The sequence below is a fragment of the Furipterus horrens genome, unplaced genomic scaffold, assembly GCF_987537825.1.
Source record: "Furipterus horrens unplaced genomic scaffold, mFurHor1.1.pri manual_scaffold_17, whole genome shotgun sequence".
NCBI classification, from domain to species: Eukaryota; Metazoa; Chordata; class Mammalia; order Chiroptera; family Furipteridae; genus Furipterus; species Furipterus horrens.
In genome coordinates this window covers 97448048-97475387 of record NW_028327187.1, presented here as the reverse complement: position 1 = coordinate 97475387, position 27340 = coordinate 97448048, and the positions used below count along the sequence as shown (strand labels likewise).

At 36.3% G+C, this 27340-nt stretch overlaps 1 pseudogene; it reads right to left on the bottom strand.

Annotated features, from left to right (window-relative positions):
- LOC149991670 (cerebral cavernous malformations 2 protein pseudogene) lies at window positions 1-27340 on the bottom strand (annotated as a pseudogene).

The following is a 27340-nucleotide window of genomic DNA, read 5'->3' as shown; positions in this document are numbered from 1 at the left end:
TCAGGCCAAGTCCTGGTCCACGCTGCAGCCCAGCGATTCCAAGTCATTGCAGTTTGAGATCATGCAGTCCCACTCATCCCCAATAGAGGGCACTGGCTGGTCGTTGGAGCTGCCTGCTGCCCTGTTACAAGCAGAGGTGAAGGTGGTGAGTGGTGGGTGGAGGGTGGAGGTGGAGGTGGAAGAAGCCAGAGGAGGTGGAGCTCATGCCATCCAAATCAGCTGAACCTGTCAGTGATGATGCCATAGCTGTCCTTCATCCTGATTGTCTCAAGGAAGTTCGTGAAGTACTGTAGGTCGTTCTCAGGGATGAAGGGTCACACACACAGCAGGAGGAGCTTACAACTGTCCTCCTAGAGCCTCCACAGGTTGATGCAGAACTTGTTCCTGAGACTCCATTGCGATACTCATGCAGCAGTGCTGTGAACTACTGTATCTCCTGCGAGGGCAGCTGGGTTTGCAGCCTGACATGTAATTGTGCAGCAGCTCCACAGCCATGGTGCTCAGCTCTCTGTTGTGGAATGTCTTGCCATGGGCACGCAGGACAAGGGCAAGATGCCACCTGCGGGCAAGCACTCGGGGATGGAGCAGGTGCTGGTGTCCATCTTGCGGGGCTCCTTCATGTCCACCTTGGTGAAAGGGTCATCACCACTGTGGAGGAACGGGTGGCGGGTGGGTGCTGAGGCCCCATCAAATATGGCCTGATCCGGAAAACCTGCCTCAGGAGGGAGTGCAGCTCCCCTGTGGCCACCTTGCTCTCTATGGCCAGGGTCACCAGGCAGCAGGCTTCCACAGGCCCTACTGCACTCTCCAACAGGGTGACTATGGTGAGGCCTCTGGAACTTTCCACACGTAGACTCTGGCGGGCGGATATATCAGGGTCCTGTGCCATCTTCAGGACCACTAGGTGTGAGGTGTCATCCCACATGTCAGACGTGGTGCAGTGTCAGGGATGGGGACCCTGACGATGCTGTCCTCCCTGTCCCTCCAGGCCAGCTTGATCTTGTAGGCAGACAGGCTAGTGACCTCCATCGTGCTTCTGGGTCAAGTATCTGGGGAGCAGGATCTCTGTCTTACTGGATGGGTTTAGGTATCGTCATATGCATGGTAACTGACCTTCTCGATGTTGTCACTCAGCAGGCTGTCAGACTTCACTCACTCAGGCAGGGGCAGCACCACATGCGCCAAGGGCGAGGCTCTGTCACCTTCTTGGGGACTTTCTCATCTCTGCTCTTTTCACCTTTGGGGAAGACTTGCTGAAATGTCCTCATGATTCCAGGCTTCTTGCCCTTCTTGCCCTCCTCTGTGTCACCACGAGTGGCATGGTCCCCATGGACCAGCCCTCTCTGGGACCCCCAAGAACACTACATACTCACCCCCTGCCCTGTGACCTCTGCAGCCATGTTCCTGCACTGCTCACCTACCAGCCTGCACCGTTTTTACTGCAGCCGCCAGGGCTTATTCCTATAGTATTAGTTTCACTGTACACATGGTTACCAACTAAAGGCTGTATTTCCCAGACCCCTGAGCTTCTAGATAGGGTCTTTTAAATTTTTATTTATTTACTTATTTTAAAGAGAGAGAGAGGAAGGGAGATGGAGAGGGAGAAATGGCGGAGGAAGAGGAGAGAAAGAGAGAGATTTTTTTGTTGATTTGTTGTTTTATTATTTATCATCCATTAGTTGCTTCTTGTATGTGCCTGGACAAGGAATCGAACCGGGGACCTTACACCTTGTGGGTGGATGCCCAACCAACTGAGCTACACCAGTCAGGGAAAAATTATATAGTTTTTAAGTGTAAAATTCTATAATACATAATCTATATATTGTATTATGTCTTCACCACCCAAAATCAAGTCTCCTTCCATCATTTATCCCCCCATACACTCCTGTTAAAATAAAATGTGGGTACACTCCTTTGGCCCTCTCCATTCTTCTTGGTCTCTGAGGATGTTAACAATCACAGGTGTCATCTTGGGCCCATAATTAGAAGCCATATGGTGATACATGGACTCAGTATCTAGTAGAATCATGAGAGGAAAAAATATTTCTACCACATTTAAACCACTCTATTTTGGGCTATTTTTGATACAGTAATGTAGAATATCCCTAATAATACATTATTTCACAATAATTTCCCTATTATATAAATATCTCCTACAATAAAAAAAGGTAAAGTTAACTTTGCAATAGAAAAATTAGCAAAGGAAACAGTTCCCAGGAAGGAAATAAAAATAGATCTTAAACATATAAAGAGTTGCTAAATATCTCATAAAAGATTTAAAAAATGAAAATTGAGATTCTATTGAAAGGGCATTTTCAAATACCAGACTGACAAATCTCTGAATAGCTTGGTGAAATGCTATGTCCACGATATAAGGGGAAAAATGCACTTTTAGGTATTATTGATTGGAGTACAAAAGTATAATGTTAATACACACACATACTCTCTGACCTCACAAATTCACTTCTAGAAATTCATCATATAGATATACATGCACAAATGTGAAATGACATAACTAAAAGATAATTAATCTGTGTTCCTCATATTAACAAAAAAATCAGAAGTGACCTAAAAATTCATTGGTAAGAGATTGGTTGAATAAATTCTGGTATGTCTAGACAATGAAATGTTATACTGCCCTAAGAAATATTGAAGAAATTCCTAATGCACTGATCTGAAAATACCTTCCAGATAAATTTTATTTTATTTTTTATTTCCATTTCTTTTTGTTTGTTTGTTTTAACCAAAGGAAAAAGGGTTCTTGTCTTTGTGACCCTCCTCCTCCACATCGCTGTGAGGGGTGTGGCCCCCATGGCCCAGCCCACTCTGGGACCCCCATGACCACCACATGTTTACATGTTCCCCATCTGCCATGTGACCTCTGTGGCCTTGTTCCTGCACTGCTCACCCACCACCCTGCACTGCTTTAATTGAAATTATTGGAGTGACATTAATAAAATTATATGGGTTTCCAGTGTACAATTCTGTAATACATCATCTGTATATTGAATTTGTGTTCATCACCCAAGTCAAGTCTCCTTCTGTCACCATTTGTCCCCACTTTACCATCTTCTACCTCCCCCAGCCCCTTACCTTCTGGTGATCACCATGGTGTTGTCCGTGTCAATGAGTTTTTTTTCCTCAATCCCTAACATCATTCACCCAGCCCCCCAACGACCCTGCCTGTGACACCTGCCAGCCTCTGTTCTGTATCTATGAGGCTGTTTCTACTTTGTTCATTAGATTCCACATATAAGTGAAATCATATATCATATGGCATTTGTTTTTCTCTGACTGACTTATTTAACTTAGCATACTATTCCCCAGGTCCATTCATACCATCAAAAGGGTAAGATTTCCTTCTTTTTATGGCTGAGTAGTATTCCATTGTGTAAATACATCACCACTTTTTTATCCATTCATCTATTGAAGGGCACTTGGTTCTTCTTTGAATGTATGGTAAAATTCACCAGGTCCAGAACTTTTGTTTGTTAGTAATCTGTCTATTCATATTCTATGATTCTTCCTGATTCAGTTTTAAAATATTGTATGGTTCTAGGAATTTATCCGTTTTATCCAGATTGTCCATTTAGTTGGCATATAGTTGTTTTTAATAATTCCTTACAATCCTTTGTATTTCTGTGGTGTCAGTTGTTATTTCTCTTTAATTTCTGATTTTCTTTACTTGGGTCTACTCTTTTTTTCTTGATGAATTTTTTTTTTTAATCTTTCAAGGTACCAGCTCTTGGTTCCATCGAACTTTTGTATATTTGTTTTAGACTCTATTTTGTTTATTTCAACTTTGATCTTTATTATGCTCTTTCTTCAACTCACTTTTGGCTTTGTTGTTCTTTTTCTAGTTCTTTTAAGTGTAAAGTTAGATTATTTAATATTTTTCTTGTTTCTTGAAGTAGACTTATAATGCTATGAATTTCCCTCAAAGGAGTGCTTTAATTGTGTCCCCTAAGTTTTGGGTTGCTCTGTTCTCATTTTTATTTGTTTCAAGGTATCTTTTGATTTCTTTCTTGATCTCATTGTTAACCCATTTATTGTTTAGTAACGTGTTACTTAGATTCCACGTCTTTGTGTGTTTTCAGTTTTGTTCTTTTTTTTCTTGTGACTGAGTTCCAGTTTCATAACATTATGGTCAGAGAAGATGCTTGATATGATTTCAAAATTCTTAACTTTATTGAGAGGTGTTTTGTGTCATAACCTATGCTCTATCCTAGGAAATGTTCCATGTGCATTTGAAAATAATGTATATTCTGTCACTTTGGGGTGAAATGCTCTGAAGACATCAATTAAATCCATCTGATTTATTGTGTCATTTAATGTCACTGTTTCCGTGCTGATGTTCTGTCTGGGAGATCTATCCATTTATGTCAATAAGATGTTAAAACCCTTACTATATTGTATTATTGTCAATCTCTCCCTTTATGTTCATCAATATTTGCTTACATATTAAAGTGCTCCTATATTGGGTGTATAAGTGTTTACAAGGGTTATATCCTCTTGTTGGATTAATCCCTTTATTACTATGTAGTGTCCTTTTTGTCTTTTACAATGACTTTTGTTTTAAAGTCTGTTTTAACTGATAGAAGTATTGCTACCTCATGTTGCTTTTTTCATTTCCATTTGTGTAAAACCTTTCTCCATTCCCTTACTTTTAGTCTGTGTGTATCTTTCATTCTGAGGTAGGTGTCTTGTAGAGAGTATATATATGGATATATATCTGTCTTGTTTTCTTATCCATTTAGCAAACCTATGTCTTTTCATTGTAGCATTATGCCATTTACATGTAAAGTGATTTTTTATAGGTATGTATTTACTGCCATTTTAGTCTTTAAAACCATGTTCTTCTTTCTTTTCTTCTTCTCTTTTTCCATCTTCTTCTTCAACAGGGCCCTTCTTCTTCTTCAATGAGGTACTTTAATAATGGTTTGGTGGTAACAAACCTCTTTAGCTTTTTCTTGTCCTCCGATTTTAAATGATAGCCTTGCTGGGTAAAGTAGTCTTGGTTAAAGGTCCTAGCTTTGCATGACCTTGAATATTTCATGCCAATTACTTCTGGCCTGAAATGTGTCTGTTGAAAAATCAGCTGACAGTCTTATGGGATCTCCCTTGTAGATAACTAAATGACTTTTCTTACTTTTAACATTCTCCCTTTGTCTTTAAACTTTGCCATTTTAATTATGAGGTATCTTTGTGAAGGCCTCTTTGCTTCCTGTTTGTGACTCTGCACTTCCTTAACTCATGTGTCTTTTCCCTTCACCAGGTTAAGTAAGTTTTCAAACATTATTTCTTCAAATAGGTTCTTAATCCCTTGCTCTCTTTCTTCCCTTCTGGTACCCCTAAGATGAGGATTTTGTTATGCTCCATGCTGTACCAAAGGTCCCATAAACTATCCTCACTTTTTAAAACTCTTTTTCTTTTTGCTGCTCTGATTGTTTTCTGCTACCTTCTCTTCCAAATCACTGATTCGATCTGCTTCATGTTACCTATTTTATTCCTTTTACTGTATTGTTCGTTTCTGATATTGTATTGTCCATGTCTGATTGGTTCTTTTTTATGGCTGCTATGTCCTTTCCCATGCTGCTGAAGTTCTAAGTTCCATGAGTATCCTTATAACCATTTTTTGAACTCTGTATCTGGTAAATGGCTTGCCTCCATGTCATTTAGTTCTTTTTATGGAGATTATACCTGTTTTTTTCTTTTTTCATTTGGCTCATGTTTCTTTGTCTCCCTATCAACTGATTCTTTGTGTTTGTTTCTATGTATTAGGTAGATCATCTATATCTCCCAGTCTTAGTAGGTTGGCTTTATGTAGTAGGTGTCCTGTGGAACTCAGTGGCATAGTCTCCTTGATTTCCTCAGTTTGGTGCTCCAGGAAAGTTCCTTGTGTGGGTTATATAAGCCCTCCTCTTGTAATTGAGTTTGATCACTATTGGTCCATTTGTTCCTGGGGTGGACCCTCATGCTGGTTGACTGTGAAGACTGACCCAACCACATTATACAAGCTGCTGTGCAGATGCTTACCACATGAAGTGGATTTCACCTCAACAGGGTCTGGAGACTGCTGAGATCTCCCTTTGGATGTGCTACTTGTGAAGCTCATTGGATCCTGCTCTTATGTTGTCTGAATCTGGCCACTGGGTGTGTCTGCCCTTGGGCCTCTTGGGAGGAACTACAGTCCAGGTAAATGTCATAAGTTCCCTGTGACTGGCCCTGGACAACCTGTTTGGAAAAACCAAGTGATCCATAGTCTGTGGCTGGCTCTGCAGGGCCTTGGTGTATGTGGGAAGGATCAAGCTGTACACCAAGGCTGGCATCCTCCAGCACTGAGCCTGGAGACTGGTCAGCAAAAGGTCCAAGACATGCTGAGATCTCGTTATGCCTGCCTCTGCTTGCCAGCTGTCTGTTAGGCTCAGTCACTAAAAGAGCTTCTGGTGGTACTTGAAATGCATGAGGTAGGTTCTCAGTGAGTCACCAGATAGAGGCAAGTAGTTTTCACCTTATTGATACAAGTTCAAACTTAGTGCCAGTTCTATGTCTGAGTCCACTCAGTAAAAGTCCCAGGGTTACACCAAATCTCACTCCCCCTGCCAGTTCCTGCAGATTTCTGTGGTGGGTGGGGTCTCAGAGAGTCATCAGGGTGAAGCCCCAGAGTTTATCGAATCCAAACAGAGCAAGCTTTGGCCCTGTGAAAGGAGGGCTCTGTACTAGTTGGGTGTGTGAGAGAAAAATGGCCCCTGTCCTGGAGTCACACAACTCAGTTTGTTCCAGATTCTTTCAGGGATCAAGATCAACAGTGTGGAGCTGCTGGTTGTCATGAGAGTGAGGCCACCAGAAGCCCATATGGTGGGGCTAGCAGATCTCCTGTGAGGGGCAGGTACCAGTCAGGTTCATAGAAAAATGGAGGAATGTACCCTGTCCCAAAGCCACATAATTCAAGTCACTAACACTCCTTGAGTCTTCCCAGACCTCTATACCCGGGCCCCGGCAACTGACTCCTCAGCAGGGCCCAAGCTCCTTACGGTGGGGCAAGAGGGAGTTCAGAGTGTCGGGGCTATTGTTATTTCCCTATACTGATGCCATAAGAGGGGATAGCTCCATCCAAGAAGGATGGCATCTTTAGCATGGAAGAGGGAGTCAGCACACGGATCCTGGAAGCTGTTCCTTCAGCTCTCTCTGAGAGCCACAAACCCCAGTCTGTCCTCACACAACTTTAGTCCACTTTGCCTTCCTTCTGCCAGAGCCCAGACTGAGTGGCTGTGAATGAGATTTTGTGTGCTGACCCTTTAAGAAGGCAAGGGCACCTGTGTATCTAGCAATCTCTCCATGGTGAACAGAATCCCCATTGCTTTCCACAGACAGATGTTATATAAATGCTTCTTCTAGGCTTTGGTGCTCTGGGCTTGGGACTCTGCATGGGTTGAGACCCTACACGCCTCAGAGGGAACCTTTGCAGCTAGGATATCTCTTCTGAATCTCAGTCAACAGGGCTTTTCCTGTCTCTGTCCTTCCTACATCTTGATGTGCCTTCTTCTGTAAACCCAAGCTTATAAGACGTCCATTCAACTAGACTTCAAGTGGTTTTTCCAGTTGATTTTTCTATATTTTAGTTGTAATTCCACTTTGGTCTTGGTAGATGGTAAGCATAACTTCCACCTACTCTGCCATCTTGAATCTGCTTTCAAGATATATTTTAAGTAAAAAAAGGACAGGACAAACTGTAGAAATAATCTTTGAAAGTACAGTCTTATAACAAGTGTTAGAGAAGTTGTAGAGAAAAACTGCTGGTTGGAATGTAAACTGGTGCAGCCACTATAGGAAACAGTATAGAGGTCCCTGAGAAAATTAAGAATAGAGTTACCATATGACCCAGGTTTCCCTCTTCTGGGTATACACCTGAAAAATTTAAAAACATTTATTCAAAAAGATATATTCACCCCTATGTTCCTTGCAGCATTATTCATGGTGGCCAAGATATAAAACAACAGAAGTATTCTTCAACAGATGATTGGATAAAGAAGATGTGGTACATATATACAATGGAATACTACTCAGCCATAAAAGAAATTGAGATACTGCCATTTGTGACAACACTGATGGACCTTGAGAATATCATGCTAAGTGAAATAAGTCAGACAGAAAAAGTTAAAGAACCATATGATGCCAGTCATATATGGCATATAAAATGAAAAGCAACAAATGAACAAACAATAAAACAGGCACAGTCAACCATGTGGTGGTTACCAGAGTGAAGGGTGGGGGTGGGTAGTAAAGGGTAGAGGGGGTCAAATATATGGTGACAGAAGATGATTTGACTTTGGTTGTTTGGTATACAATGCAATATTCAGCTGATATATTATAAAATCGTACACTTGAAACCTATATAATCTTATTAACCAATATCATCCCAAGAAATTTAACTTTAAAAATCTTAAAAATCAGGACCATGTATATAATACTAAAGTTTAGCATTCATGTAAAATTAGGAAAGAACAGGGGTTGGCAAAAGTAGGTTTACAGTTGTATGTATATGAAACAAAGTTTATTTTTGTGTTATTATTAATTTATTTCCATAAAAAATAAACATAACCTACTTTTGCTCATCCCTGCAGTTAGATTTTAGTATATAGTTAGAATATTTTTATGTTTGTGAAAGGACAGGGAAGAAACTGCCTACTTTGTTTACCTCTGGGGAAGGAAACTAAGTGATTGGTTGATAGGAATGGGAGGGGCCATATCAGCTATTTATAACTTTGAAATTGTAAATCACGTAGCTATATTATTTATTCAAAACTAAAAACCACATACTTAGTATAATTATACTTAAATACTTTGTATTTTTAATAAAATCAAAACTTTATACCATGGAACTGGTGCTACATTCTATAATCCAAATACTGAAGAGAAAATGTATGAAATATGTCCATCAGAAGTGTTGCATGGTTCCCTTTGTAAGGTGAGCTAAGTACTGGTACAATATGTATCAAAAGGGCAATGAGAGTAAATGATATTCTTAATACATTGTTTTAAAAACACTAAAATGAGAAAGATACTCCTTATAAGTTTTAAGACAAAAATGACTTTTCCAAGCGAGAAAGAGAGTAGCTACATGAAAATACATGTCACTTCTTTGTCCTTTGGGCTTGCTCATGCTTATGTGACAATGTTGGAATGTAGTCTTATTTTCAGGATTTAGAATTAAAATTGTGTCTACTTATACTAACCTTTAGTGTAAATAAATACTATGCGTTAAAGGTTAGATTTAGCCTATCATATTAATAAATAATCAACAAAGGCCCATGAAGAATACTTAAGATTTTAAATATCCATATAATAAATGACGTAACTTAGACTTTAGGTAACTTACCAAGTTATTCAAGTTATACATATGGGTTTTTCTATGTCTACTGACTAGAAAATACACAACACTAACAGAATTATTGTAATTCTGCGTGAGAAACAGGGTAGGAATGAGTACATATTCCAATATAATAAGACAAAATTATTATATTTAAATTATATAATTTTATTAACCAATGTTATTGTGTGGGAGACTGGTATGTATGGTACAGAGGGCTGTAGCCTCTGAGTGGCACCTGGACCAGAAATCTGGACCTGTAAGCCTTAACCGGCTGGCAAATGTGCCCCACATGCCGTACTGCCAGTCCCACACTCCGGGTGGTTGTGTGCATTAGAAGTAGAATAGGAATACAATGTACTCTTTGAAGCTAATGAAGCCTGCTTGCTCTGTGTAGCCCCAAATTCCTGTCAGTAGAATGTGAGAACAAAATGTTTAACTAAAAAGAGGCATCTGAACTTCTACAATATATGCCTCGGCGCCTCACAGTTGCTACCTATCTCCCTATGCTGATTTATGCTTCCCTTTGTTGTTACTCCCAACCATTTGGTAGGGGTCTGCATGCTTACCCCGTGCATTTCCGCACGCAGCAAACTCAATAAAAACCCTGATTGAGAAAACAGTGATTGGTGATCTCCTATGAGAGACACTCACCCTTCTCTCTCCTCAGACAATATGTTTCTGAGTCAGTTCTTTCATCTGCGCCAGGGGAGCTGCGGGAGAGAAAACCTCTCATTACCCCAATAAATAATTTTAAAAAGATATTTCTACATTTAAATGTTATCAGTGGCCAAGGTCAATAAAAAAGCTATTGAAAGCAATGCAAATTCCTTTAGAGTGTTTCCTAGAAATCTATGTTTTAACAATTCTGGTGATTGTGGTTTGTGAACTACAGTTTTAAGTTAATAGTAGGAATTAAGATTAAGTATCACCATCTCAGTATTATTTTTTGGCTTCCTACAAAAAAAAAAGTGCACCTGTTAATATCTGTTATAAAATTATTGCCAAAGTTTTAAGTATGAGGATCATATTATGATTTTAAAATATTGTTATATTTTATGCTAAATTATTTTATCACATCACTCTAATAGGAAGAATTAATGAAGACACCTTGACAGCTCATGAAAAATATTCAGCAAGCCTACATGCATTTATACCGAGGCTGATATTACTACTACACCATTTTTATCAGTAAGATACACTCCACATAAGTTACCTTTTCTTGCATGCTTTTTCAAACACTTGTGGAGAGTAATTACCATGGATGTGGCAATGAGGGTCTCAAGGCATTGAGACCTTCAAAAGTATCTCAGTGTTTGAAACCCACACAATTACATCCCACCTGTCTTCTTAATAATAATAATAATAATAATAATAATGTGACTATGCCATTTCTTCTATTAGGAAAACACAATTTAATTTCAATATGCTTTTCACCAAAAAAGCATTGAAGATTTTCTTAAAAGTTTAAATCAGGAAGAATAATAAATACCAACAGACTGTAGTGTGATATTTGAAATGAACATGAGCATTTAAAAGAAAAAAATGGTATTTACCACATTCCCCTTTCTGATACTAAAGAAGTATTGAGGGGTTCTCTTATTTCTATGCTTGTGTTTTCTCTCCCTGGCCCTCTTTTCTTCTTCCTTGGTCTTCTTTCATTTTACACAGAATGTTCTTCTTACCATGTGAAAATCCCAATCCTATGTGAACCACTGGACAGCCTTCAGGTATAATGATTCTCTTGAACATCTGGGAACCTCTTCTGAAATAATGTTCTTTCCACAAGTTCTTGTTACTTAAGCATTATTAAATAATCTGAAATAAGCACTATGTCAAAGTATTATTTAAAAAAAAAACTTTAAGGCTTAAGGCTAACTAACTTTAGAGTGTAGCCTTGCAGAACTATGTGTGAATTAGTTTGCCTTTAAAATGATTACTTAAAATGTCTACTTTCTATTTAAGTATGGTTGGTTTACAATATTATATAAGTTACATGAGTTTTAGGTGTACAATATAGTAAACGACATGTTTTGTTGTATGGAGGAGGGAGGGATAATGAACACCAGTGGAAAACACAAGGTTATTGGTGGCAAGATTATGAGGGAGGACCCCAAACAACCAGGAATTATCCTCTGGAGGGTGGGTCCCATGTAGGACACGCTTCCCCCACTGGATGAGTGTTCTAGTAGCCCATCTGTATCAGTGCACCAGCTGGTGTTGCTGTGAGAGGCTATGTTCAGATTCAGTGCACCTTTTTTGAAGACTTTCAACATGTTTGCCCATTTCGTGATGGGTGATTTACAAGTGCGCCTGCCCACACTGTGCTGAGTGTTCAGCAGTTTTTGACCCAAAATGGCATGACCCATATGCCCCATGCTCCCTATTCACCTGATCTCACTCCAAGCAACTTCGTTTTTGTTTCCCTGGATGAAAAAAGTCCTCAAAGGGAAATATTTTGCCAATGTGGAAGCAATGAAACAAAAACTGGCAGAAGTGCTAAAAGGCATCAAAACGGATGCATTCAAAACTGAGCAGTGGGAAAAAGTGTGTCGATGGGTGTATTGCATCAAATGGAGAGTACTTTGAAGGTGACTGAAGTTTAAACATGCAGGAATCAATACACAATTTTATTTTGGGGGGTCTCCCTGCATAGTTTCTATTCTAACAACTAAATTGGCTCAAGAATTCACATATTTACTTTATCCAGGAAAGCTATCATTTAGAATGGAAGGGCAGAGAAAGTGCTTCCCGGACAAGGTAAAGCTAAAGGAGTTCATCATCACCAAGCCCTTATTATATAAAATGTTAAAGGGAATTATTTTTTAAAAAAGATCAAAACTATGAACAGTATAGTGATTACAAACTCACAACTACCAACTAAATCTAAAAAAACAAAAACAAAAATAAAAACAAACTAAGCAAATAAGGAGAACATGAACAGAATTATAGATATGGAGACCATATGGAGGGGTATCAGCTGGGAGGCAGAAGGGGGATAATGGGAGAAAAGGTACAGGGATTAAGAAGCATCATTGGTAGGTACAAAATCGACAAGGGGATGTTAAGAATAGTAAAGGAAATGGAGAAGCCAAAGAACTTATATGCATGACCCATGGACATGAACTAAGTGGGGGAACCGCTGGAAACAAGGAGGGGTACCAGGCAGAGCGGGGTAAAGGGAAAAAAATTGTGACAAGTGTAATACCATAATAAATAAAATATACTTTAAAAAGAATATAATGGAATATTATTCAGCCATAAAATGAAGGAACGTCTGTTCCATGCTACATCAACCTTGAAGACATTATCCAAAATGAAATAAACCAGTTAAGAATTACAAATATTGCATGAAGTCACTTATATGATGCATCTAGTCAAGCTCATTCATGTAGAAAGAATAGTGGCTGCCAGCAGCTGGGGTGGGGATGAGAATTGCCTTTCAATGGGCGTAAAGGTTCAGTCATGAAGATGAAAAATTTATAGATATCTGCTGTAGAACATTGTGCTTATAGTTTACAATACTGTACTATATACTCCAAAATTTAGGAGTATAGATCTCATCATACCTGTTTTTATCTGTAATAAATAAATGCAAAAAAAAAAAAAGACACAGACTGCAGTGTGGTGATGTCCAGAGGGAAAAAGAGACAAGGGCAAAGGAGGGGGGAATGGGGACATCTGTAATAGTGTAAACAATAAAAATAAAGTAAAATAAATTACAGGCACTAGAAGCTAGTAGTATAGCCTTACTACTAAACATAATGTGTGCATGCTGTACCTTCTGTTGTGATGCTTTGGTTAGTACAAACTATTTCAGCCTCTACAACAAGAGCTTTGTTTTTTCCCTTACTGAAAGGGGATTTAAGCTATTTCCTCAGAAATCCCAACAAGTATTGTCTCCACTTCACTGACCGGTACTTCAGTGAGGAAGACAAATACAAAAACTTCAGCACTTAAAAAAGTCAGATGGGTGGGAAGAACACCATTTAAAGTGATACTCACTGTATACAAAAATAAAGAATGTGAAAGAACAGTACTTCATCTAAAACCAATTGTATGTTCCCATCGATGTGTAAGAAATTTATTATGTGTTGGTCCCTCTCATTTTTCTTGAGGGAATCTTCCAAAGTTATGGCAGTATATTTGGCTACCATCTTTCTCCCTGTATAAATGACTGGCAGGATCAGATACTCATTCCAGAAGACTGCTTAGTTTCAGAAAAAGTAAAATTCAAAAATTACAAATCATATTAAAGGGAATGCTCTGGGATATGAATGGCTTTGCTAGTAAGAGTAGCACAAAATCAGTAAATATAGGGTAAGCATAAATGCCTAATTTTTACTTTAACCTTCTATTCTTCCCTCTGGCTGTAGTAGCATGTTTTGTATTATAATTGGCATAAAAGAGGTAATAACATGGCCAAAACAAAACACACAGAAGTCTATTTGAAGTTAAAAAATAAATAAAATGGAAACCGAAACAATGAAGCCAATAGTACACAGCAGCAAGAATTAAACAGTAATCTCTGAAGGTGCATGTATTTTCAATATATTTCTCAGAATGTGCTTAACCTCATTTGGAGAGAGAGTGTGCACACTGCATAATCCTGCTATTTCCTAGGTGTGAGGTCTTAGATGGTTCAAATAATCTTATTTGTTGTATCTGTAGCCACAAAATAGGGGTATTCTCAGCTAAGTTATCAGCTTGGGACTTTGTGTATTGCCACACCTGGAATATGTATTTTGTGGGGCATATAGAATTGAAAGTGTTTGATTGTTTTTACTTAATAATAGCTAATTGTATGGCCATAACCATCAACCTTTCTTGTCCTCACTCTCAAAAGCACTCCTCAACCCCTCCAAAAGACACTTCTCTCTTTGAGAAGCTAAAAGCTACCCACTTGTAAAGAAAAGTTTGTTGCTTCAGTTGGCTTTCCTGTCACATAACCCTCAGTCTTGTTTTGTAGCCATGCATGGTACATTAAAGTCATCTTGTCTGACTCTAATTCTCCCCAACCTGTCTTTCTTCCTTGACTCCCAGAGTTAGATAAAAAATTTTGTGATGCCCAAAGTTTATACAATTTTGGTGGCCTTGTTTAAGAAGATGTATACAGAATTTTGAATACAGCTACTAAGGAAAAGTGTAGAGATTCCTCAAATAATTTAAAATAGAGTTACCATAGGACCCAGATCTGGGTGCTGGTCTGAAGAAAATAAAAACACTAATTTAAAGTTTTTGTTAAAAAATGATGTTCTTTGTTCATTGCAACATTATTTACAATAGTCAACATTTGGAAGTAATCTAGATGTCCATTGATTACTGAACAGAAAAAAAATGTGGTATACATATACAATGAAATATGACTCAGCAATAAAAAATGAAATATTTCCATTTACTACAACATGGATGGACCTACAGAGCATTATGATGCATGAAACAAGTTAGATGGAGGAAGACAATACCGCATAATTTCACTTAGATGTGAAATATAAAACAACAAAACAAATACACAAAACAGAAGAGAAACACACCCACAGAAAGAGGAAGCTGATAGTTGTCAAAGAGGGGGACAGGTAGGGGATGAGTGAAAAGTTACCAAATTTAATATCAATCAATCAAATCAAAAAGACTTTCATTGCATAGAGTATGAAGCAAAATTACAGAAGTTACTGATTAATTACTAAACAACTAGAAACTCCACAAAAAGAATGAGAACAATAAAAGTAAGGTATTTCAGCTTCTACCAGCAGAAGACATTTTATCTCTATAATGTAAGGCAGTAAATGAGCAAAAATGAAACAAGAAATACAGTATGTGAAAAAGTAAAGGGGAGAAATAAATCATATTTAACAAAAAGAAAGTTGACAATTTTGTATGGCTAATGTACAACCTTGGCTCCAGAACACTTTAAGGATATTAAAATAAAATAAAATTACAGGCTTAATTCATCCATAAACATAGAAATCACATCTAACTTAAGCAAATCGAATGATAATATTTTAGAAACATAATTTCGGGTAAAGAGTTTTGCCCAGAAATGCATCATAAAATGTATAGTTTCAACGTTAGGGAATTTATATTCTATATTACACATGAAAGGAGAAATATAACTATCTCAATAGTAGAATTCTCATAATAATTTGAATCAAAGAGAACTTACTAAATTTGATAAGTGGTTATATTCAAAAGTCTACAGAAAAAATTACACTTACTGGAAATATTTGAGATAAATTTCCTTTAAAATCAGAAACCAGTCAAAAATGATTTTTATTATTCTTAAACACAAACACAAAGTTCTTTTTTAACTCATTTCTGACCATTGATAAAAGACCACAAGAAGGTAAGAATCTATGCATTTTGCACATGTTTTGTTAATCTTAGGTGGTCAGATTCTAGAGACCTAACTATTAAGAGCTATGCTATGCTGATATAAAAACAAAATTAATTTATAAGATACACTTGAAGAGTAGCTAAAATTAGAGAAAGTTGGGGCAATAGCCAGAGTGGGGAATAAGAAAATGTTTGTTTTTTGTCCTAGAGTTTCTTTGTGTGATTATGGAATTATTTGGGGGGAGGGTAGAAAGATAAAATGAGAGAGAGACTGGTATATATGTCACCTTGCTATGAAAAGTCCAAGTTAAATACAGAGGCCATGTGTAGTTTTATGGTTGAGAGCCACAACTGTGTTCTCAGCTGCCAGATGGCATCAGCTGTTGGCCATGTGAGTAGACCATCTTGGACATCCAGTCTAGTCTAGTTATTGTGTGTCTCTAACTCTGGTCACTTTTTTTGTTTGTTTATTTAGCTTCTCTACTTTCATTATTTTTAAACTGATAAATTAATTATCAAGTCACCACAGCTCTCATTAAGTTTGGAAACAAATTAGGAATGGGCGGAGGGTGGTTGAGAAGTCTAATGATAAAAGAAATATTTCAGGTTTCACATTCTATAATCCAGTTTTATAATTCACTTATAAAACTGAGAGCTGGTCTAATTATGGAAAGGCCAATTCTGTCAAATGGTAAATGATCCAGTCGGTGGGTATTCAGCCATCTTTTTTTTTTTTTGATGCCTATGTCCTTTTGGCAACCAAAAGCACAGGTTCTTCTTGACAGCAGTGTAGGCATTTCATTACCTTCTGGGGTCAGCGCACAAACATTCTGAGCTAGGTTTTCAGAATGACTGAGTCATCAAAGAAAAGTAGTTGGGTCAAAAATAGTCAATTGCCACAACTCAAACACCAGCAGCCAGGGAATGAGAACCATACAGGACCCAGTACTTGAAATAGAAGATCCAGTTATATCACCTTATACAGTGTGTCCTCTTCTGGTATTACATTTAAAAAAAAAGATTTAATGAGATATAATTTATAAATCATAAAATGCCCACTGAAACCGGACATGTCAATGGTTTTTAGTACAGTCACAGAGTTCTGCAACCATCAGGACAATATAATTTTGGAATATTTTCATCACCCCAAAAAGAAACCTCATCCCCAGTAGCAGTCACGCTCCATTTGCCCTTCTCCTCTCAGCCTCAGGAAAGCACAAATCTACTTTCTGTCTTTATATATTTACCTATTGTGAACATTTCATATAAAAGAAATCAAACATGTGGCATTTATTGATTAGCTTGTTTCATTCAGCATAATGTTTACAATGTTCATCCATGTTGTAGAATATATCATTTCATTCCTTCTTATGACTGCCTGATATTTAATTGTATGGATATAACACATGTTCATCTATTTATCAGATCATGGACATTCAAGTTGTTTCAGGCCTTTGGCTAGTGTGAATACACGTATGCTGCTATGAACATTTGTGTACAAGTTTTGAACACCTGTCTTCAATTCTTTTTGACATATCTGCAGGTGTAGAATGGTAAATCTATGTTGACTATTTTAAGGAACTGATGAACTGTTTTCCAGAGCAGCTGGACTATTTTACATTTCCACAAACAATGTCTCCTCATCTCCACTAACACTTGTTATTTTCTGTATTTTTCATTATAGATAAATCTAGAAGGTGCTAAATAACATTTCATGGTTTCCACCGCATTTCCCTAATGCATAATGATGTTAAGCATCATTCCATAGACTTATTGGTCTTTGGATATCTTCTTGGAGATATATATGTATATAATTTGTCATTTTAAATTAATTTTTTTGTTCTTTTGACTGGAGTTGTAAAAATGTTTTATGTGGTCTGAATACAAGTCCCCTACTAAGGTTTGCAAATCTACTTTCTTCATTCTTTGGGTTGTCTTTTAATTTACTTATTGGTGATGTCAAGCATAGAAGCTTTAGATTTGATGACAACTGATTTATCTTTTCTCTTTTGTCATTTTTGCATTTGGTGTCATATCAAGGGAACCATTCATTCCCTAACCCAAGCTCATCAAGATGTACTGTTGTGTTTTCTTCTAAGATTCTTATAGTTTCAGCACCTGTATTTTGTTCTATGATCCTTTTAGAGTTAATTTTTGCAAATGGTGTGAGTTGGGAATGACAATTTATTATTTTGTATATGGATATCCAGTTGTTCCAGCAACATTAATAAAAAAGAAAGTACTTTCTCAATTAGATTGTTTTGGCACCCATGTCAAATCAATTGACCAAAATGTGAGGGCTTATTTTTGGACTCGCAATTCAATTCTAATGACACAAATTCCTGCAGTGATGCCAGTTTTGCTCTGTCATGATTACTACAACTATGGATAAGTTTTGAAATTGGGACATGTTAGTCCTCCAAATTTCTTTTTTTCCCCAAAGGTTATTTTAATTACTCTGTATCCCATGCAACCCTATATAAATTTTAGAATCAGCTTGTCAATTTTTGCTAAAACATGATGCCAAAATTTTTTATGAAGATTGTATTGACTCTGAAGATTGATTTGGGGGATATTGCCATCCTAACAATATGAAGTCTTCCAATCTATGAACATGGGATGTCTGTACATTTATTTAGATTTTCTTTAACTTTTTCTCAGCAATATTTTGTACTACTTAGTGTACAAGTCTTCCACTCATGATGATTAAATTTATCATTAGTTCTAATAGGTTTCAGTGGATTATTCAGGGTATTTTATATATGATAAAACATTATATACAAATAAATAGTGGTTTACTGCTTTTGTCCAATGTTGATGCCTTTGTTTTCTTGCCAAATCACCCTGGCTAGAATGTCTAGTACAGTATTATAAAGAAGTGGCATGAGTGACATCTGCTGACACCACTTCTATTTGCCAATAATAATGGGAAAGTGTTGAGTCCTTCACCTATAAGTGTACTGTTAGATATGGCTGTTTCTTAGTGTCCTTTATCATTTTCAGGAAGTTGTCCTCTAAGTTTGTTGAGTAGTTTTGTTGTGAAATGGTGGTGGTTTCTGTGTGTCTACTGAGATGATCGTGTGTTTTTTGTCTTTTACTCTATTGATATGGTGCATTACAGTGATTTCTGGATTTTAAGTTTGCATTCCTAGGGTAAATCCCATTTGGTCATTGTACCCACACCCACATGTGGACACTTCTTTATTTCCTTTTCATATACTGTTAATATTCAGTTGTTTAAAAATTTTGCATCTATAATCATAAAGCTTATGGCCTGTAATCTTCTTTTCTACTAATGTCTTTGTCTGCTTTTGGCGCTGGTCTCATATAGAATTAGGAAAGTCTTCTCACCGCTTTTCTGGGAAATTTTTAAGGGGATGGAATTTATTTTTCTCTAAACTTCTGGTACGATTTATCAGTGAAACGATCTGGGCCTGGATTATTTCCTAATGGCTTGGACCGAAAGGGCTCAGAGGTCTGAGAGGGGGAAAACCTAAAATATTTCCCTCAGCTCAAACTAAGTATAATGGGCAAAAGGGTTTTGGACAGGTGAGATGTGCCTGGCACACCTTCCTCCAAAGAAGCCTCTTTTTTTCCCTAATGTGGGACATTGAAAAATTAATCCCTGCCTTTTGTCATCTAGTAGTTACGGATTAAATGATGTCTTTTAACCCTTTTGCCAAATCTGTTGCCCCCAGTATACAACAATGATGCCAGTGTGTTAAAACAAGCACGGCATTGTCCGGGGACAGCCAACTGACCTAGAGTCTTCATGATCCTTCCCCATGTGGGAAGGCCACCCTCCCCTCCACACCCCCACTCTTAATAGGGATTTCTGAACCCAAGGGCAGGTAGGACAATGACCATGTCCAGCTTGAAGCAGTTAGAGGAGCTTGAGACCTTCACCCATTGTCCTTTATAAGATTATAAAGGGTCTTAATATCTGAGAGGGAGGGATTGTTATTTCTTATTGTTAAAATAATTAATTAATCATTTATTTATTTTTAAAAAAGAAGAACAATATATGAAAGGGTGAAGTGGGAGAGCTTGTATGTATGAACCATGGGCATGGATTTGATGGGGGATTTCTGGGGGAGGGGGTGCTGGGTGGAGGGGAGCAAAGGGGAAAAATTGGAATTATTGTAACAATATAACCAATAAAATATAATTTTAAAAAAAGAACATGTATAAAAATCTGATATAACTTCTTTTGAATTGGAAAAAGAAAAAGAAGCATAGTAGGAGGGAATGGAATAGACAGGAAGAGGTTGAGAAGAACTATATGCACAACCAATGGACATGGACTAAAAGGGGGGGACAACTGGAGGGAGGGGGGCCACCGGATGGAGGGGAGCAGAGGGGAGGAAAATTGGGACAACTATAACAGCATAATCAATAAAACATTTTTTAAAAAAGAGAGAGATTTTTCTTTTGTAGGTTGATAGTGATTTCCTTCTTTCATTCCTGATTTCATTGAGTCTTCCTTTTTTATTCATCAGTCTAGTGAAAGGCTTACTAATTTTATCAATCTTTTGAAAGAACAACTTCTATTACTGACTTTACTGTATTGCATTTCTATTCTATACTTTATTTATGTTAACTATGGTCTCAATTATGACTTTCCTTAAGCTTCCTTTGGATTTAGTTCACTATAGTTTTCACTGTCTCTTAAAGTGGATTGAAAGGTTATTGATTTAAAATATTTTTAATGTAGGTTTTCACAGACAAAAATTTAATTAAAAAATTTAAGTTACTTGACAATTACAACTTTTCAAAAATTTGAAAATTCCACAAAATCTTATGAGGTAGCTATTACTTAATAAGCTGTATAGATGAGTAACTGAAAGAATAATCACTAAGTTATCCTACTTATATGATATCTTAAACAACACACAATACTAAAATACTCTCTAGATTGATATCAATTACATCCCTGCACAGAATTTTATTTACTCTTAAAAACACTCATATTTCATAAGCTATAATGAGATAAAATTTAGATTCTGATTCCTATCCCTCACCTTTTGATCACCATTATGTACAAAAGAAAAATTGATTCTGACTTGGAAGTCAGTGTTAAAAATAAATCTCTGCTGCATTGATGTTTCCTTTCTCTGTGTCTGAAATAGCTGTTTAAACTTGCTCAGGGCATTACTCTAATGATCCACTAGCTATTTATAAGCACTAAAAAGAAGTAAAAGAGGTGTTTGTACAGGAAAGTGATTATCAGTTCCTAACACATTTCTAGAAAAATATGTGTGTTTTTAAATGATATTGAGCTCCCCCCACAGATATTCCATGGGGCCTCTATCACTCAAGATGATATCTACTATTGAGCTGACTTACCACATAACATATGTAACTCATAATGCTATAAATATTTATTTTAAAAATTTCCCTAAAAGCAAGCATGATATTCAGTTGATGTGGTACAGAAAAGATATGACAAAGAAAGCCTAGTGATAAAGGAATAAATTCTATTTTCATTTCCTCTAATTATAACAATTAAGCCTGATGTAAATTTACATTAATAATCCCACAAATATCTGTATAAAGTACCATTGCAATACATATTTACCTTGTTGTAAATTTTAAGCTTCACAAATTTAAGTTTTGTGAAAATAATATGTACTTTTTATTGTAGAACATAGAAAAAATACAGGAAAAACATTAAAAGGGGATAATACAGAACACAGTCTTGTAATATATCAGTGATGGGCAATTTCTACAAAATATGTTAATTACAATTACAAAGAGAATGAAAGTGCAAAAATCACTATGGAAACATCATATTTGAAACAACTATATATTAATAAAACAAATGTATTGAAACTCAAGAATTACCTAAGTTATGACTGAACATGACCTTACCAGAATGGCTCTTTGGCAGAAAATAAACACACACACACATACACACACAAATTTGACATTATACCAAGAGTGCATACTTGCAGGCATTGGAAAATGAACAGCAGCTGTCAGAATGTAGTGGTTACTACATGCTCACAAGAGGGGTTGTATAAATTAAAAGTCCATTTTTATTAATTTTAGCCTGAAGTCAAGTGATTCATTCAGGTGGCAAGGTATTGGAAAAACTGAAAAACTTCTGGTCTGGAGAACTGAAAACCTGAAGGCGGGAAAACTGGTGTGGAAGAACAGTGAGGAAATTCAAGAATGGGAAATTGCTAATTCTTCTTGCTGACAGTTCTGCCTAACCCTGGACACATGCATGCTCAGAAAAGACTCAGAATAGCTCACCTAAAAACAAAAGATCTGAACCAAGGCCAGAGCTGCCATTCAAAACACAGATTTTGCTATTTAAATGCAACTAAGATAAGTACTTGTTAAAAGTAAAGAACATAACCCACTTGAGAAAATAATAATAAAAACCCAAATCCTTAAAACTTAATATCTATATTTTCAATATGCAATAGAAAATTAAGCTGAACTACTAAGGAACAAGGGAAATAAAGACAAATCAAAGACCATCTCTTAGGTGACCCAGATTTTGGAAATAGCAAACAAGGATTTAGAAGCAGTTATTATAACAACCCTAAGTGAAATAAAACAAAATATCCATACAATGGTTGAAAATACAGTAAATGCTACTAGAAAAATAGAAGCAACAAAATAAACTGAAATGGAAATTCAGAACTTAAAAAAAAAATCTGAAATAAAAAAATTATTATTTTTGATGGATTTACCAGACAAATGAAAATGACAGAGCAAAGACTAAGTGAACATGAGGAAAAATCAATAGATATTATCCAATTGTGTATAAAGCAGATATAAAAATATTGAAAATAAATGAACAGAGTCTCAAAGACATGTTCAGTAATACTAAACAGTCCACTTTATGTATAAATGGAATCCCAAAAGAAGAGGAATGAAAAAATAAGTTAGAAAAAATCTGAGGTAATAACATGCAAGAATTCCCCAAAATTGATTAAAGATAGAAACTTATAATCAGATTCCATAAGAACAGCAATTAAACTGTTGAAGGTGGAGAAAAGAGAAAACCTTGAATGCAGGAAGAGAAAAACAACCCATTACTGCAGGACAACAATTCAATTAACAACTGACTTATTCACCAGACATTATGTATGCCAGAAAAGATGGGAACAGCAGTACTAAACTGCTAGAACAGCTGTCAGAGGAGAGAGAGGTTGAGGAGCTAGGTGGAAAAAGTGAAGGGATTAACATCCCACCCCCCAAATAAACAACTCATAGACACAGACAATAGTTTTGTGATTACAAGAGGGAAAGGGGGTGAGGGGAGGGAGAAGAGGGTAAAGGGGGGATAAAGATGATGGAAGAAGACTTGACTTATGGTGGTGAACACACAACACAATGTGCAGATGATGTATTATAGAATTATACACTCGAAACCTACATGATTTTATTAACCAATGTCAACCCAATAAATTCAATGAAAATGATAGAGTGTTAGAACAAACAAACAAATAAAACTGTTCACCCAGAATTCATTACACAGGATATTCTATAAAACATTCTTCAAGAGTCACAGCCAAATAAAGACAGTGTCAGATTAACCAAATAAATCAGGAAATGAACAAATGAATAAGAGAATTTGTTGCCAGCAAACACATAAAAAAAGCTAAAGAAAGTTCCACAGTGAAGTAATATCAGATGGAAACTCAGATGCTTAGTAAGGAATAAACATCATTGGAAATCATAAATTTCTAGTGATATGCAAATGATTATTTGCCTTATTTTTTCTCAATTTAAATATTATACACAAAACTAAGTAAAACAAACACTGAAACATCATTTTGTGGGATTTGTAATGTATAAATTATGACACATATTATAACCATAAAGATCAAATAATAAGTATTTGAGGTTTTGAAGTTCATAAGGACTCTGTGGCAGCTACTCAACTCTGTCATTGTAGCACAAAAGCAGCCATAGATAATATATAAGTGGACATTTATAGCTGTGTTGCAATAAAACTTTATTTACAAAACAGGTAGTTATGTCATTGTTTGTCAACTGTGGCATAAAGGTTGAGGGAAATATGTACCTATCAGGTTTCAAAGATTCTGCAATTTATATGAAGTGGTAAACTGTTTACTGTAACTGTACAGTGAACTGTAAAAGATATTTATCATAATTCTCAGAATGACCACTTAAAAATACAAAGCCACATAGCTAAAAAGCGAGTAGGAAAATTTTTTAAAAATCTAAAAATGTTTAAAATAATCCCCAAAAATGAAGGGAGGAAAATTGGAATGGAAATCAAACGAAAAGGGTATAACAGAATTGTAGAGACAAAACCATATAAATACACTTAATGTTAACAAACTACAGTAAAAAAGAAGAGATTTTTAAAAAATTAAATAAAGAGAGACCTAACTTACTTTCTTCAAGAGAGGCACTTTAAAGTCACAAATAGAAGCCCTGGCTGCTGTGGCTCAGTGGATTGAGCGTCGACCTGTGGATCAAGTGTCACTGGTTAGATTCCCAGTCAGGGCACATGACTAGGTTGCACGTCAGGTCCCCAGTTGGGGGCACGAGTGAGAGGCAACCACACAGTGATGTTTCTCTCCCTCTCTTTCTCCTTTCCCCTCTGTCTAAAAATAAATAAATAAATAAACAAATAAATAAATTATTTAAACTAAATAAAGTCACGAATAGGTAAAAAACAAATAGGTGAAAAGTGATATACCATAAAAATAGTAAATAAATATCAGATGGCTTAATGGCCATTTTAATAACAGATGAAATAAATATCAAGATATAAAATACTATTGTAACAAAGATAATGAGGAATAGTTCATAGTGATAAAGTCACAGTTATATAGGAAAGCAGTCATAAATGTGTATGCCTCTAATTACAGTTTCAAAATACATGATGCAAAATTAATATAATTAAAGAAATAAATAATTCTCAAATCAGAGTTGAAGATTTTAACAGTTCATAGAATGATGCTACGTGAAATATAAACCAGACACAAAAATACAAATACCACATGATCTGACTTACAGGAGAAATTTTTTAAAAAGAAAAAAAACACAAAATTTATAATGACAGCGAATAGAATGGTAGTTGCCAGGGGGTTGCGGATGGGAAAATGGAAGGTAGTAATCAAAGGGTAGACACTTTTAGTTATAACATGAATAAGTACAGGAGACCTAAGAGTGACTATAAATATTTTTTAAGCCCCTGTAGTTTTATTCTTTTTGTTTTGTCTTTTTAAAAAATCGTTGTTCTTTTATAGTTATCCCACATTTTCCCCCATCGCTCCCCGCCCCCTACCCAGCCCACCTCTTCTCCCAGAGTCATTCCCCACCCTGTTGTCCATGTCCATGGGTCATTTATACTAGTTCCTTGACGAGACCCTTCCCCTACTTCCCCCTTATCCTCTTTCCCCTCCCCTCTGGTCATTGTGAATCTGTTCCTTGTTTCCATGCCTCTGGTTCTATTTTGCTCATTTGATTCTTTTGTTCATTACATTCCTCTTATAGGTGAGATCATATGATATTTGTCTTTCACCACCCGACTATAAATATTAATAATGGATTGCATGCTTGAAATTGGCTTAGAGAGTAGATCTCAATTGTCCTCACCACACATACACAAAAAAAGGTAACTTTGATAAATGAGGGTATGTTAATAAGTTTTATTTTGATAATCATTTCACAATGAATATGTGTATCAAAAAATCATATTGCACACCTTAAATATATACAATTATTTTAAAATTCTATTGATTTTTAAAAATAAAATTTCACATTAATATAGAAGTTGTGCGTTTATTATTGTATTTTTCTATTACCATTTATCCCCCTTATAATTTTTAAAGATCTGTGCAAAAATTCGGACATAGAAAACAAAACAAAAATATTTACCATCTAGCCTTTATTGGTGTCTACAGAACTTAAACACTATAACATCAGAATACATATTCTTTTCATGGGTACATAGTATATTACTGTGATAGACAATACTGAGCCATAAATCAAAATGCAATACATTATTACATTTTAAAGAATGAAGTCATCCAAGGTGTGTCCTCTGACCACAAATTAACTAAAGATCAGTATAAATAAGTAGAAAAGCAACAAATACTTGGAATTATATATATTATATATAATTGATATATACATATATATCATTGATAAATACATATAATTCTCAATCGTAGACTGGTCAGAAAAGAAATAAAAAAGGAAATTAGAAAATATGTTGAAGTGAATAATAATAAATCATATAAAGTTTGGGAGATGCTGCTTAAGCAGCATTAGAAGAAAATTTATATCTTTAAACATTCATGTAAGGAAAGAAGAGAATTTAAAAGCAATTATCTGACCCATGGACATGTACAGCAATATAGAAATTGACTGAGGGTGAGGAGAGGGTGGGGCTACATGGAGGCGGGAGAAGGGAGAGAAACCGGAGATGACTGTAATAGCATGAACAATAAAAATTTACCAGCAATTATCCGAGTTCTCAGTTTAAAAATCAGGAACGAAAGACAAATTTAACTCAACATAACCAGATGGAAGGCCTTAATAAAGCTATGAGCAGAAATCAATACAATCATAAAACAGAAAAAAAATAAATGAAAACAAAACTGGTTCTTTGAAAAAGTAAATAAAACTTATAATCTTATACCTAGAAAGAAGACATCAAAGAGAGATACAACAGAAAATAGCAATATCTGGGATTAAAGAATACATCACTGTAGATCCTGCAAAAATTAAACGGGTAACAGGGATATTGGGCTGCAATTCGTGTGTGTGTGTGTGTGTGTGTGTGTGTGTGTGTGTGTGTGTGTGTGTGTGTGTGTGTGTGTGTGTGTCTGGTTTTGTTATCAGGCTAATGCTGACTTTGTAGAAGAAAACAAAGGTAGTGAACTATTTAACATCAGTGTTAGTGGTGGGTACCTTTTTGGATAGGTCCCCTTGATCAAGGGAAACAAAAGCAAAAATAAACAAATGGGCCACCCATGTTGCTTCCATAGCTTGATGAGGGGAATGAAAGAAGGAAAGCAAATGACAGAGGAAAAACTTTAGTGTGATGAAATATTCTGCATTTGAATTGTGATGGTGGTTGTATGCCTACATACAATTGCTAAGATTCATCAAACTGAACACTTGAAATAGGTGAAGTTTATTGTATATAAACAGTATTTCAGCAAAACTAGAATATGGTTTGCAGTCTTAGAGTAGTTGTGTTTGCCTGTGACCCTAGATTCTCTATATCCTAGTCTGAGTACTGTGAATACACTTGTCTTTTCAATTCCAACCTTCTCCCCTTCCTCATCTGGGTAACCCCATCAATTCTAGGGCTTAAGCTATTAAAGTTGGTCATAAGACTTACACAATGATTTCAGCTTGCATATATCTTTTGGCCATGTTAAAGTCAACTTTTTAAAAAAGTGAAACTGCTTTAAACCCTTCCTATTTACCTCCCGAAGTCATGTCAGTATGGCCTTTCCAAAGAACACATATCATTCAATGCCCCATGTTATAAGCATCAGCGCCTCCCTGAAACTTTCAGGGCACAATTTCCACTCCCCAATCATAAACAGTAGGTTCTTCATGAATTTGACCTCGGCTTACCTCTTTATCATCTACTTCAGCTATCACCAGTAGGATCCCTTTTATCAT